The 16,229-nt window shown below is 42.4% G+C and overlaps 1 protein-coding gene across 5 annotated transcripts in view; it reads right to left on the bottom strand.

The window, feature by feature from the left end:
• Positions 1–15,583, bottom strand: part of TBL1XR1 (TBL1X/Y related 1) — a 110,851-nt gene extending 95,268 nt beyond the window's left edge. For all 5 annotated transcript variants that reach the window (XM_057411572.1, XM_057411571.1, XM_057411575.1 and 2 more), the window contains exon 1: positions 15,368–15,583. The gene's annotated coding sequence lies outside the window, so the exon portion shown is untranslated. The remainder of the gene's footprint in view (positions 1–15,367) is intronic.
• Between the last annotated feature and the right edge of the window lie 646 nt (positions 15,584–16,229).

The following is a 16,229-nucleotide window of genomic DNA, read 5'->3' as shown; positions in this document are numbered from 1 at the left end:
CAACTGATTTTATTAACCCACATTTTGCTTTTGACTTAGCATATTTAGGGAAAGAAAAAGGGTATTATGCAGAAAAAAAAATCATTTTTAGCAATTTATAACCACACAGATACACTCCTCTTAAAAGCAGGCCCAAGGCTGTATGCACAGATCTAACTCTGCTTTCTCTGCATGTGCATTATGCAATGCAATGTGATAAATATGTAACCATGCAGTCACACACTATATCACAAATAGGACACAGTACTCTTCTGTGACCCAAGAGAAGGCAGGCTACACCATGTTCTGTCTGTGATTTCCACACACCACACCCCCCATTCCATTTTTATAATGGTCCAGCACTTATTTTGCAGACTTTTATACCATCTCCTCTCTAAGGTATGTAAATAATTTAGTCAACAGTAATGCATTATGCAATTTATTTTCAGTCAACAGCACAGGCCTTGTTAGGTGCAATTCATGGGAAGAAGCAGTTAACTATGGTAATTCATCTGCAGACATAGGTGAGCAATTTCACTGTTATTCTGCTACCCTACTTAATATGCATATTCTGTATAAGAGCAGCTAAATGGCAACTTTTAAAACTGACATCCCAAGCCCTGATTCTCTAACAAGCTCTGAACCTGAGCTTTAAGGCACAGCTACAGTAAACACTGCTTCTGGGAGGCAAAGGAGTCGATTTACACAAAACAACTTGCAAGATCAGGGTTTAAGGTAGTCTACTGAATAGACCTCTACAAGATACTGGAGATAATTCTATGCTATTGTATTGCACTATTTGTGGAATGGTATGTGATCATATAATTAGAGATCATATAGTATATTCATACAAAGAATACTTTAGGGCTTCCCGGGGAGGGGGGAGGGGAGCTCTTTTAGAAAAGAAAATTACATTATCTGGAAATTCAGAGCTAATCTCAACAATTCAAAAACGCTACCAAAGAGCTTTTCCTTCGCAAATTCTAGAGGAATACATTTCAGATCTGATTTCTGCCTCAGGAAGAATTACTTACGAACAAAACCAGCTGAGGTTTTCAGCCATTTAGGAAAGTACATAGGAAAATAATCCAAAATATGCCAATATTTAAAAAAAAAAAGTGATTTCTAAACTGCAGGTATTTGAATGAACGACGGGAAGCAAAGACGGCATTTGGTTCTGAACCAACACTGAAAGAAGCACTATGGACAGGTACTAGAAAAATACCATCGGTTTGGTAGCTAAATCAGAGGAGAAGAGAAAATGAAGGGCAGGTCTCAACTACAGGCAGGAACAAGGCCATTTCCAGGAGAAGCACTGTGCTCCAGTACAGACTGGTTAGCACCTCTGTCTGGGGTAGACTCCAGCCTCTTCTGCTGACCAGAGCCGGAGGCCATCCAAACTGACAGTACACCCATCCCTGCAACACTTCCTTTGGGGTAGCTCAAGCAACAGCAACCTGACTCAGCACCTGCTTCCCTGGGGGTCTTGGCACATGGCTTTCCATAGCCTTGAAAGAAGAGCCCTTGATCTTGGGGCTCTTCTTCATTGCACCTTGCCTCTACCCTTCCATAGCCTGTCTGCAAGCTTCAGAAACTAACTGCTAAATGACCCAGCTTGTTTAACTTTTAAAAAAGCTTACAACTACAAAGGGGCAGCCTGCTGCCAGATCCCAGCCCTCCGAGTGAAATGAATTAGGCAGTGCAAAAATCACTGAAGCTCCACTTGCTTTGGAGAACAGGCTGCCCACTCAGCCAAGTTTGTCTGTGCAGTGCTCACCTTCAGCCATAAACCAAGCCTAGAAACTTGCGAATCTGCTTGAAGTCATAATAACTTTAGATAGTCACTGCTTTAATGATAGAAGGCGCAGAAATTTTATGTCTTGAAGGTCTCAGTGGAGCACAGGTCCAAGATGCATGTGCACAGACAGACACTCAGACAGTTTTAATTTTAACCTTATATGCTTTGATACAGCCGCAGGACTAAAACATTAGTGGTCTCCAGCTTGTTTATGACTGACTACATATGCTAGACCGTGTTTTGACAAAACTCATAGCTAAAATAAAAACAGCGTTCAAACAGCACAAAACTTCATGAACCAAATAAACAACACACTGCAAATATTTAAGACTTCCAAGCAAAGGCTATTTCCATAAATTTCAACATTTAAACTGGCAACAAAGCATTTCAGACGCCAAAACAAATGACTGGCTGAAAAACACTACCTCATCGTCATCATTTTAAACAGTTCATTTTTCTGTTCTCCTGAAACATGCACTCAAACCGTAACTGGACGAATATATGTATCCTAGCTGTTTAAAACAAAAAAAATTTGCTTAGCCCAAGACTAGGAAACCATCAGCCCCGAAAATCAGCTTTGCAGAGCCTTAATGCATCTGAAAATGGTTTACTTGCTAAACATGACAAGCAAATTCCAAAATAAGGGGAAACCCTTTCCCTCAGCACACACACTAATATTCTTCTTTCCCGAAGGCTGGATCATTTCCAGAAAACCTGAAATGACTTCAATGGAGCGAAGATATATTTCTTACAAAGAAAATGCAGACTGCCTCAGAATACAAGAAAATGGTTCAACTAGAAAGGGCTTCTCTCAGCTCTTCTAAAAATACCCAAGGATCACACTTAAAAGTGATTATTTTTTTTTAACAATTAGGATTTGACTACGTCAACAGCTATGTCTGCTGATATGTATGTATCTATAGATATGTATTACACTAAACAGGAATTACACACTCTCTTTCTGGAGTCATTCCAAAAAACTGCAAACGCACTGTAAATTCACGCTTTTAACTTCCAGCTATGCTGCCCAGAGAGTGTAAATACATTCTTGTAAAGTTTAAGGGATTTATTAGAGTGCTAGCAAGATTTTCTTTTTAAATTAACCAGAGGATACTTCTCAGTGTGCAGTGATATAAAAAGCATGACTTATAATAGCAAAACCCAAGTGTACACAACTTTAAGTACTATTCCCAAACTGAAGAGATTTCCCGAAGTTAAAATGCTCTCTAAAATTTCATTTTCCAGCAGATGAAAAACATCCAAGCAACATACAAAAACAAAACAATGTAACAAGACACATGTGCTCATCAGGAACACAAGCATAACTGTGCTCATCAGGACTGCAACGTGCTTTAGGCAGCACCTACTCTGCCAGGGAAAACTCTTACCAGAAAGACACAACCTAAGTTAGGACTGTGCTTCTTGCATAAGCATTTCTCTTGACAACACCTGCAATGCTCTATCTGCCTGAGGCACACAGCTATGACAGGATAAATATCACTGGTCTCTAGAAAGGACATTAAAAAAAAAAACCAAAAAACAAACCAACACATTTTCATGCAAGCTCGTAAATTTGCTTAACTATAAATCTATACACAAGAATCATTTAGGAAGTTATTAAGGGAGACTTGCCCAAATGATATTGTAAGCACATAACAGAGACCATGTTACCACTTATGTCTACTTGACGTATAGACAAACCCAAGCAGTCAAGACAGTATCAGTAACAGTCACAGAAAGGCTCATGTCAGACTGGCTTCACTATTAGCTGGCCCACTGCAGTCTGCAAAGATTTTGCCTGATAGCAAAGATGACATAAGAAGTTCATGTCCCACCCTTACCTACTGCAGGTAGGTTCATTCCTAGGGATTAGCTACAGTTAACCACCACCTTTGTGGCAACAATGCAAGCATTTGGGGAGTCATGGTGTAAATTGGTTAAGCAAAACCAATAGTTGTTAATACCCCCCAACAAAACAGCAATGGGTTTTAACACAATTCTCACAGAGATGATGTTTGTAGGACCACTGTATCGGCATGGCAGAGGAGTCGGTAAACAATGGCAGATGACAGAAACTTTATTTCCAGACACAGTGGTTCACAGAGTTCCATCTGCAGCTTTTGCTGTGTCTCTATTTCACAGAGAGCAGGATCAACTCAGGGGTCCCACCGCACCAGCTCCCACCTCCACCACTGGGACAAGCAGCTGCCTGCATAGCTGCAGAAACCCAACCCTGAAGTGGCTCCACCAAAAAAATTCAGCCATTCCCTGCCCCAAAGAGCTGCCAGGGCCTAGAAGAAGTGCAGGCATCTTAAAACTTCATGTAAGGTTGCATTTCCACATCACTAAGGACACAAACATGCCTAAGTATATGAACAAAGTAGCTCAATTTCAACATCATTCTTCATTATGTGCAGACACTATCAGAAAATATTTCCAAAGTCAAGGACCACGTTTTGTCCAACATAAAGCTAGAAGAGAACCACAAACCTATGAAAATAGAATGAGCACTTGACTAAACTAAAAGCTCTTAAGCAAGTAGATGCTGAGAACTAAAACAAAAGCCACTTCACACTGCTACACAGCCTTTCACCAGAATACCTCAGAGCAATGAAGCGGTCTGAAAAAACTCCTACTAAGTATTAAATTACTGGTGCATGGGTAAATTTGTTAATCCATTTGCTAAGGTCACACAGTGGCCTAAATAGCAGATAATCCTGACATCAACTTTCTGTCCTAACCGTTATGTGGACAGAAAATCTTCAGTGAGGTAAACTAAAAATGAAGTAAACACAGTTATCTGATACATAAAGGTACATTAGGTGAACCCAGAAAAGCAAAACTGCAGGTAGCAGAGGTGTATCTCTGGGAATCCACTACAGATCTAGACAAGCATCTGAAAATTTAGTCAGAACTTATAACCAAAAAGTAATTCCATAATTCCCTCTACTCAAGTAGTCCCTGTGAAGGGACAAACTGCAACCATGCTCAATAAAGAAGTCTGAAAACCTTGAACAGTAACCCACAGGATATACTCTGTTACTGCACAGTACCCACAATAGTACACCAAAAGCTTGTCATTCATTCTGTATTGGATCTAAAGCAGTATTTTACAGACTGCCTCTAAGCCACCAAAACTGGGGAAGTCTTCTAATACCAGAGGGCAGACAGACGCACAGCTGACATTATGGACATGCAGTCAAGAATACTAGGACAGTTGCTACAAGCTTGAAAATTTCTACCAGCTTTAGCACCACTATATATGAAAGCATCCTGGTAATACCCGCTATGGATCTTTGAAAATGCAAGACCGTTTTGGTGAATGTTGTATTGGTATAAAATACACTGCAAGCACCAGTTTCTGAAGAAGCAAGACCATGAGTTGACAGAAGAGAGAAACTTATTCTAAGAATTAAAATACTGAACCAGACAATGAGCTGTATTAGCATTATTAAGATGTGCTAAAAACAACAACATAATAAAATCATCGTAGGCCAGGAAGACTAATTGTTCTGTTCTTCCCTATGCAAAACCCCCAGCAATTTCAATGGGATTCTCCACAAGACACGGCTGGATGACTACATCCACAGACTCCACGTGCCAAGTTTGCTTCTGCAGTCAGTCTCTATTGCATCCATCTTAGTTACACTACGCATACACTACGCATATCCTGATTACAGGGATTTATAAACAGCAAGAGTAATCTAGAGGTGATTCACAAAACCATGACTTCAGTTGAGATAAGGTTCACTATTATCGTCTCCAGTGTCAACGGTTTTGCAGTAAAGAACTTACATTTATAAGACTTTCAAGCAAGTATCTTTTACTGACTTTCTCAAATGCACATCTTGCCTTCTCTCCATCCCAAGCATATCTATATCAAAGCCAGAATACTAGCCTGTTACTCCTAGGTTTCTCTGGGCAACAAGGCAGGAGACGATTTATGACGCATTAACCTCTTCCACTTATTTTCTTAGGTTCTGGACAACAAAACATGAAATAAAAATGGTGCTTAAACATCAAACAACAGAGTAGTTCACTTATTATGCAGTTTCTAGATGCAAACTCGTTAACGACAATCTTTCAATCCTGAAGTCATAATTCCGCACACTCATCTGTGCAGTGCAGGACAAAGGCGTCTGTGCGCACGTACCAGCTCGCAGTCTCAAAGCAGTGTTTGTTCACCCAGAACAATGGGGCATGTGACTTGTCAACACTACCCACAATAAAAACAATAAGATAAGGCTGCCACTGATTTCATGATGACTGACTTTGGTTTTGCAAATTTTAAGTCACAATGTCAATAAAAACGTATCTCATTAAAATCCCTTCTTTTAAAAGGCCCAAAGCTAACTTCACACTGCTGTGAGGTTTTCACTCAGACCTCCTCAGCTGTTTGCATTTGTACCAAACACACCAACTCCCCCCCAAAGCCTCCCTTTGATTTCATCAGTTGGACAGATCAATGTTTCATGCCTAAAGCCAAGACTATTTTTATCAAATTCAGGCACTGCCAAAACTTGGCCTCTCTGTTTCCTGCCCTGCACGCCTGTCCCAGCTACCCCTCTGCCCACAGGCAGGCCACTTGCTCACCTCTGGTGCCCCACTAGCTGCCAGCAGCGCAGCCTGCAAAATGAGACTTCCTCAGCAGTCCGGCAGGTTTTGTTCCACCGCAGACCACGATTGCCCCATCCAAATCCATCTAACCTCTCTGGTTCAAGAGGGCTACGTAGGATCAAGTTGTGTATGTAAACTTAACTGAAGTTAGCAGAAATGGGAAGACAGCAGAGACAACCCAGAGAACAGAAACAAAAAAGCACCAATTTGGTTTAAAGAACTGGTGAAAGAACTGATAGGGCAAGTTCAAAATGACAGTGAGAAGAGAGAAACCCCAGGAAAAAAAAAAGGGGTGGGGGAGATCAGAAAAATCAAATAAATCCTTAGGAAGGGATAATAATAAAATAATGCAAACAGTCAAGACTGAGACAAAACACCCCTGTATAGTACAAACAGTACAGTCGCACTATTTGTCTTTTAATTACACAGGGGAGGCTTAGGGGGTTATTTCAATCACACAGAACAGTAGCAGGCCCAACAGCACCAGACTAACAAATAAAGGTAGGCAGCAATAGACACACAGCAATATATCACAGTTCCAAACTTCCACCATTTACAGGAATATTAATGCAAGTGAAATCTGACTAACCTGAACTCTGAACACAAGTTTTTTTTGAAAAAAACAGTGTATTTCTTTCTTTTCACCTTGAAAAACTCTGTTCCACAAGTGGGTAGTTACAAACCACAGCTGAGAGAGTGGGAGGCACATTAAGCACGCAAATAAGATTTCATCTATTTTAACACCATCAGCTGCAGCTTCCTGGAGCTCTTCAGCAATATCCAGCGTACACAAGCCTTGCTGCTGTCACACCAGAGAACCTCAGGCTACATAATGGACACTCTCTTATCTGGATTCTGATGCTGCATTTCACATGCTCTCCGAGTCACTCATATGAAGTCATCTACAGAGTCAAAGAGTGAGTCAAAACACATCAGAAGTGTTTTCCCTGGCTACCTCTGAAAGTTTCCATCCCTTTATATTTTTTTAATTATTCTTAGCATTTCTGTCAATACACATGGGATCTTTAAAAGTCCAGCGTTGTGCCCAGTACATACAAGCAACCAGTATCTCCCTAGCACAGGACCCCAGCTATGTCCCAGACACCAGGACCATGAGGAGAGTGACTAATACTCAGCTTGGTGCCCACAGAACCACACAGAAAGCAGAGGGATATTTTTAAGACATAAGCAATGCCCACCTATTTTACCAGGAAGTAAGGAGGGCTGTGGTGCCCAGACACTTCAATGGGACAACCAAATGGCTGAGGAAGCTTCTTGTTTGTTTTCAATGGAACAGACTCTTCGAACTTACTTTCCAATGTATGTAGTGTTTACTATATGTTCTGCAAGAAAGAATTTTACAAAGGGCCTTGATGAACTGGAAATAAACAATCCACATCAAAATAACTTTGCATGTGTAGACAGTAGAGGAAGCAACTAACATGGACTTTGCCAACAGTAAAATAAACACACTGATATTTCTAATGTAATCAAAGGCCATTCAGAATCCGTCCTGGAAGACGGTCATAAAAATACAAAGCATTTTTCTTACAACTCAAATAGCTGTGACAAATATTTTCTATAATGGTGAAAGCTGTTGGGGAAAAAAAGAAGTTGGTTTCTATTAATCAGCTACATTTAGATATCCGTTCTTGCCATCAGATTAAGCTCACCAAAACTGCTTAGTAGGCTTCTTCATTGTATTTTGGTTTAAGTTTTATCGCAATTCAACATATTGAAGTTTCATACTCCTGACGTTTTTCATCTTACACAGTGCTAGAAATTTACAGTCTAAACAGGATACACCAGATAGTGAAATTCAATTGTGCATTTGAAATAAAGTGAAAAATCAGGCACCACAGCTGCATCAGCAAAACATTGACGCTACACAAGGTACGGACCCCACCTTTCTAAACCCCAGATCTGCTGCGTTAGCTGTGGGAACCAGCTAATCCATTGCTACACAAGGTATGTTTCTAGCACAATTTATTGCATGACAACACTAATAGATGGTTTGACAACACTGTTCCTCATTTTCCTCCATCCACATTTGCGCTAACTTTGCTTTGAAAGTACCTTAAAAAGTATTAAATCTGAACAAATGTAACCCCAAAAGTAAATGTTACAGATTCACAAATATCATTATGGCAGAAAGCCATACTTTTTACAAAGCACTTCCTAATTAAAATTTATCACTAACAGTCTGTATTTAAGAATGCATGTTTTTGTGTTAATATCCAAGCAAAAATTTCTGAACTAGAGAAGAATGTTGACATCCATACAAAAATTAGCTGTGATTCATTGTTTACCAGTTGTCTTCCCTTTACAGAACACCGCATGCTGAGGGACATATTGCCAAAATGAAAGCACCACCACTTCCTTTAACCTAATATGAGACAAATAAATACAATTCAACAGCCTCTAAATCTCACATGTCCCACTTTTTTGACCCAGATCTCTTATTAGTTCCCCCACAGTTCTGTGCCATATCAAAACTACTTTTCCCCACAAATTTAGACATAAACCAAAAGAGGTAAATCTCTCATCATTTCTGTGAGCTAAACAGACCTAGAAGCAGGAGGGTCAAGAGACAGACTCATCTCTGTTAAGACCAACTGGTATTTTAAGGTAAAATTTTCAGCCACACTTAACACTCTCCCCAAACGTTGCAACTAATGGCAAAAATTCTCAATTGTTCCAACAGGACTGTAAGTTGTACCAGTGGTACATGAAAAATATTTCAATATTTTTATTACTATTTTTACAAAGCAAAAGTGTATTTTCAAAAGTCACGCTGACACTCGAACATTAATCAGCCTGGCCAAAATATACAAAAGAACTATAAAACTTGTTATTCCTCAGCCAGCCTGGACAACTTCTTCCAGGACATCCAACTGTGTCTTCTTTGCCTGGTACTTTTAGGGTATCATCAGAGGACTGAAATTCACTTAGCATGGGCTTACAAGCAGGTGAATTCCCAGCTCAGTTTCCCTGTGACAGGTCACCTGTGTGAAGAGCTTGAACTTTACTGTTAACATCAAATGGATGCAACTTTTAGGATAAGTTATATTTAGGGCTCTAGACCTTGACAACTTGTGGTTTTAGAACTGGGCACATATTTAGCACTACATTTTCACAAACAGTAAATATTTGACTCTTAACTCATAACCTTGGGAAAATACTCCACAAATAGGCTGTACAGAGATCTTTTCTGCATGCTCTCAAGCCACCATGAGCAGGCACATAGCTGCATACAGAAGTTTCCAGAGTCGCTTTCACAGTGCCAATTCACAGAAATCTAACAGCACCCTGCTGTCAGTGGGGTTCAGTGGGAGGTCTGCACGCAGCTGGGGAAGCAAATGAATCATTCCCCAAACCACCAATGGGTTAAAAGGAGCACTAGCATTAGCGGCAGAGACAGCTGCTTGCCTGCCTTGCCAGGTTGGCAAAACTACTGCCCTGCTGAGGGGGAAGGGAAGGCCTTCTACTCACACCATACCAGCTAAAATTTCTAGTAACACACCTTCAGTAACCTGAAATAACTCTCGGGATGTTTGCATATGGCACATGGTTATAGAGAGTGTCTCTGTAATACACACACTGAATAGAGCTTGAAACTAATCTCAGATTAAAGAAAAAAAAAACAACAGCAAAAAAACACATAACTAACATAAATAAAGAAACATAAAACACATAACTGTTTTTTCCCTGCATGATTCTGAATTTTTACTGCTAGACATTACTAATAAACAAGATTGCTCCTTTGCAACATGGAGACTTACAACAATAAACACAAGGCAGAGTACACAACATAGCCTTTTACTAATACTACACCCTCACAGGAGTTTGCAACAGCAGCAAGCCACACACAAGCCCTGATTTTTAGAAATGGTAAGCACACACAGACTGTCAACTTCACATGTAACTCTAGGGGCCCAGCATCTTTGAAAATCTGACTATTAGTATCTTACTTTATAGATGTAGGTGCCCATTTATACTTTTCAGAAGAGTCGTATTTGCACCAAGCAGAACTACAGAACAAGTCCAAGGGCCTGCTATCCACTCCCACCACACCATGCTGCCCTGCTCTCTTGGAGCTGTGCAGGGTCACATAGCAGCACGATGGGCCACACGCACTTACATGTGGCCCACAACGAACCAGCTCAGTGCAACCAAGCTGACACCCAGTCTGCTTGCATTACTTATCATGAAAAAAGCTAAGTTGATTAGAAAGACCTTAGCATCTCTACATAGCACTGAATAACACTATATATACTTACATTCAAAGACAAAGAAAGGCCTCTTTGAAAGATGTCATGTACATGGCCGAAACAATTCATCATCACTTCATGGGTTCTTTCAGCAGGTTTTTCAGACAGCTACATCAATTCACCAAGAATTTTTCTTACTGTTTCTACAGGTGAGAAAACATTCTCAGAAGTCTTTCTAGCAATCAGCCCATCCAAGAAAGCAACTGAGCAGGGTAAGCTGCAACACCATCAATTTCACTCCTTGGCTAGCCAAGCCAGCCAGATCCCATGCGCCCAGCTGGTGCCTGCATTTTCCCCTGTGGTTACGCATCCTCCAGCTCAGCGACCACTTATTTCTTATCCAGGAAGAATTTTTTTAAGGCTCTGTATCAATATAAAAAGGAGAATCAAAAGGATGTCACAAAAAGCTATGTGGTAAAGTATTAAAAATCCATATTTTAAAGCTATGTATGGTTCTATAGATCCTTTAGAACCAACCAAAGGAAAAATCACCTTGAGCTCAAACACAGCCACAAAGACTTCAGGGCATTTTTGTATAAACAAATTCAGCCTTGTTTTCATTATGTGAAGGAAAAAAAGGGCCTTCTCATCTTGGATTAGATACCACAAGATAGAACCCTAATGAGGAGAAGTAGTTCACAGTTTTCACACAAACTGGCAGAGTGATTTCTATACCAGACTTCGGTACTTTTTCAGTCAATCTATCAACTCTCACGAAGTGACAGCTGTGCTGCCTCATCTTCGCTATTTCTTACCTCAAGTTAGCTAAGTCAGTCTCATATCAAATGATATTTCTTATTCCTCATTTCATTGTCATACTTTATCTTGGAGGAAACCAATTACGAGATGAATAAAGCAGTCTCCATCTACTCTGCTTGAGATCACTGGATGAACATTTTTCCAGTAAAGTCACTCTTCCTGTTAAGCTACTTTACAGAAATTAAGACCATCTAACTTCACACTGCAGCACTTAGAAAGCTGCATGTATTTGGGACACGGTAGCTTAATCAGTAGCAGGAAAATAGAAACAGTTTCTTCATCACCTGTTAATTTGAAGGAACTACATTAATGCTACAGTGCAACTCAAACACTGAGAAGAGGTATCAACCATAGTTCCTAATGAAAAACTTATGACACTTCTTCCCCTAGCACAAACACTTATATTTATATTTTTTAATGAGCATGCAATGAGCATATTCTCGCAGAAGGCACTTTTTGTAGGAACCAAACATGTATAATTATAGAGTGCGTGCACACACTTTCACTTCTCTCCAACCTGCATCTACTTGCATGAGCTGATGTTTAGGGTTTTAAATATAGTCATTGTGCATGTGTACGCATGCAGAAACACACACACAGGCCCCAAGGATGGTCAGTACCCATAACAGTATCACAATTCTCAATATAAACAACAGGAATTAGATTAAAAATTAGTTGTATGTCAGTATGATACAATTCAGTATCACAATATTACAGTACTGACAAAACACACTCCTGCGGTACACCCTATTCTTCCCCTCCTCTTCAAAGCAGACTGGACCACTTTTTGAACTCCCTATCCCAGTTCAGAAGGGGAAGAGCTGGTGGCAGGGTTGTGTCTGCCTCTCCATCAAGGTGTCAGAATTCACACGGGCACCACCATCCTGAGCAGCTATAGCGGGAATGAAAGAGACAGGCAAAGCATGCAAAAACTGGAGGGTGGTAGTTATCTCCTAGGACTCCAGATGAGAAGTGGGAACAGGATTAGTGAGGGAAAGGTATCCCAAAAGGTGCCATGCCTGCCACTGCCGCAGCTTTCCCCAAAACACTAAACAGTGCTGTGATAAAAAAGTATCAGTGTCACGAAAGAGTCACATCCTATTGCCCACTGCTAATACAAAACACACTTAACTTCTGTAAGCAACTTCAGACATCTGCAGAGCTTATTCACCTGAACTAGACCACTGATGTTCACAAAGTTGCGTGTGTTTCTCCACAGAACTTCCTGACTTGTGCACAATTACATCCTTGTAGGATGTGGGTCTTCACTGCCACTACAAAATTTATAACAGCAAACACATTCTGACTCAAATGTGAAGTTCATGTTAAATTAAATTGCAGAACCAAAATTGAGTTAGGTAAGATAACTCAGTTTGCTTTACATTATTCAGATTTTTTCTTCTTAACTAAAAAATATTACCTGAAAACAACATTCTCAGCAATTTTGACCATTTCGCTAATCCATCCAGAGCTTCTTTATGCTCAGGGCTGTAGTGCTTTTTAGCATCAAACTCTTTCATGATGGGAAAATGACTATGACGTACTGCTGTTGGGTGCTTAGTGCTTGTACCATGGCTCACAACTTCAAAGCATTACACAAATATCAATAATTACCATATATAGAGTAAAACTGAAAGAAGTATTCATATTAAAAAAAAAAAACTCACAGAGAAAAAAAAGAAGTCATAACTACCTGTTTGAAGAGGAAAAGAGCTTAAGCAATAGAATCTCCTGTAGTTATTGCATTGTTTATGCTACACACATGCATTATGGTCGTGGAAGTTTAAATGAACAAAATCATAAACTCTCACCTGGTCTTACAAAAAAATAAAAGCCCAAAAGCCAATCCCCAACTCCTTTCATACTCAGATTACATTTCCTTCCCCTTTCCTCGTGCAGTGAGAACTAAATATTTTCCAGGTGTTCTCAATAACAGTTTGGGAGGCATGCCACCAAGTTCCCAAGACACAGTACCACATGAACCCTGTTCTCATGGAGACAAATCCACCTTCCCCTAAGACAACTTCAGACCAACAGTGCACAGGCCCAGGTGATCTTAGGTAAATAATACACCACACAGCTATTCCACTAGATCTTAACCAAACGCAAAGGGAAAAAAAAAAAATCACTAAAAAAAAACACAGAAAGTTTGCTGTGATCATTTACAGGGCACCACCTGCACCCTAAGCGCTATCACCAAAACAGTACAGCCTTCTAGTTCTATGACTAAGAGGAAAAAAACCCTTTCACAGCTCATCCACTAATACATATCCACTTGCTGAAATCCAAGGACACACAGAAGTTTCCAGGATTAGTCCTCAGTTGAAATATATTGTGAAAAAACAATTAATATACAAGATGTCCCAAGGAAGGCCCCAAATCCAGCATGAGTCTCACACAAACCAGCCTTCAGCTTGCTTGGAGTAAGAGGTCCCACAAAAGCCCTGTGCTACCGAAAGCTGCCGTCCAACTCAAAATCCAAACATCAACTTTGCAAATGGTGACCTCGCTCTCAAAGGGGCGCAAACCACTGCCCCAGCGAACACTCAAAGGGTAGAGCCTGCAGATACCAAAGGACCTTGTTAGCATGCTTAATCTGCTCAGACATTTATTTTAGCACCAGGATAGCAAAGAGTCCAAAATAATTGGTGGGTTGTTTTTTTTTTTGGCACAACAAAGACTTGGTTTCCTGATCATGCTTCTCATGCTTTAACAATAAAGAAGTAATATGTTTTGTGATCCCCTGTGCCCTCCATAAATCAGCTAAGTCTTTGATTTACACAGACAGGAAAGCAAGGAAGTTGAGCACACTGGAGAGTAGTAAAAACTTCACCAGAGAACTTCACTTTCCTACACAGCGACCTACAAACCAAACTTTCCTCCAGACTCACGTGTCATCCACAGCAATGAGGCTTTGCCACACAGCACATACAAAGTTTGCTTTTCGAGGATAAAGTAAAAAGACCAGCAAGTGGAGACTTTTATTCTGTCAGGCTGCCTTAAAAGGAAATTCGGTGATGAAAGATTAAATTCACCTGGAACAACACTATGTTTAACCCTTTCGGGAGTACAACAATAATAACAAGCCACATACTGAAGGACATATATCCTCTGCCAAGAAAACGTACACATTGTCCCAAATGAGCAAACCTACCTAGAAGATGCAATGCACGATTTGCACAGGGTTTCGGACAGGGATCAACCCAAGTAGAGCAGGCTTAAGTGAGATGCCAAGAAGCTGATTTTTGTGCCCAACCCAGGCCTACTCCCTGCCACCACCACGGGGTATCTCACGGTCCGCCCTGAACTTCTCAAGTGAAACTGATCAATAACTTGGCTGCTTCACCCCTCGGGGGGACACACACAGACATCAGGCACGGTCTGTGTTGCCTCTTTCCGCCAGCCCGCCCAAAAACGGCCGGGCCCCCACCCTGCTTTTCCTCCCCTTCCCCTCCCCCCCCAAGTAAATAAACGGGGAGGGGGAGGGGAAAGTGCTTTTCCACACAAAACTGGCTAAAAATAGGCCTCTCGCCATGGCTCCCGTGTGCCATTCGCTGCCCAGGCCGGTGTGTGTCCCCCGTTAAATCCTGTAACAAAAATGAAGCGGGATGGGGGAGGGGAGGCCAGCGGCGCGGAGAGGGGGAGGGGAAGAGGGGGTGCCGTTTGCTTAAAAAAAAACCAACATACTCCCAAAACCGAGCCCCGGGGCGCTCCCCCCCGCACCCCACAGCACTGATAAAGGAGAGGGGGCCGGGGGGGGGGGGGGGGGGGGGGGGGGGGCGCGGCGAGCGTTAGGCTAGCGCCCATCCCCCGCCCGCCTCCAGCCGCCACAACGACAAACAGGGCGCCCGCCCCCCATTCCCCGGCCCGGCCCGGCCGCGGCCCTCTCCCGCGGCCCCCTCCCGGCCCGCGGGGATCGGCGGTGGGCAGCCCCGGTGCTTACCTTGCGAGCGGCGGCGGAGCGGCGGCTCCCCCCCTCCTTGTGAACGGAGGTACGAGCAATTCACCCTTGTTTGTCTCTCCTCCTGGTTTTTTTTTTATACAGCCATATATATATACATACACATCTCTGCCGCTGTGTGTGTGTGTGCGTGTGTACACACGTACGTGTATCGGTAATGTATATATTTTTTTTAGCTGAGGTGTCCACACCGAGAGGAGGAGGGAAAAAAAAGGGGGGGGGGAGGGGGGGGAAACACAACCCCAAAACACCACCACACACACACAGGAGGAAGAAAAAAAAAAAATAAGCAGCGCGTAGTGCTGTGATATTCAATTATATCCGAGCCAGGGGCCGGGGGGAGGGGGAGGGTGGGGAGAGGGGGGTTAGAGATTAAGTCCTGAGGAAGGAGGGAGGGGATAAAAAAAAAAAAAAAAAGTAATATCTGTGTATGTGTGTGTGATTTAGATTGAGGAGGAATTGAGGCAGAATGTAAAAGCTGTTACTAAGGGAAGGAGCCAAGCGGCTCCGAGCAGCCAGCGGCCCTCAGACACTCCGCGCGGGGAGAAGGTGGCCAGCCGCACGGAAATGGGCGCCAGAGACAGCGCCGCCGCTGAGGGAAGGGAGGGAAGGGAAGGAGCCGGGAGGCGAGGCCAAGCGAGGGGGAGTGGGACCGGCCTGGTACGGCCGCACGGCTAAACAGACCCACCGCCCTGGCAGCGCGGGGGTCGACGGCCGGGGTGGGGGATCCCCTCCCTTTCTCCGTCCCCGCGCTCTGCGGCCAGGCGTCAGCGGCGGCCCGGCGTGCTTGAGGAGAGGCGGGCAGGGGGGAGCCCGCCCGGGCCCCGGCAGAAAGGGGAGTCAG

Source organism: Pezoporus wallicus, unplaced genomic scaffold (genome assembly GCF_028554395.1).
Source record: "Pezoporus wallicus isolate ANWC-B61680 ecotype Strahan unplaced genomic scaffold, APGP_CSIRO_Pwel_v1 contig_6899, whole genome shotgun sequence".
Lineage (NCBI taxonomy): Eukaryota > Metazoa > Chordata > Aves > Psittaciformes > Psittacidae > Pezoporus > Pezoporus wallicus.
The sequence above is the reverse complement of the archived record's forward strand: the minus strand, read 5'-3'. Positions and strand labels throughout refer to the sequence as shown.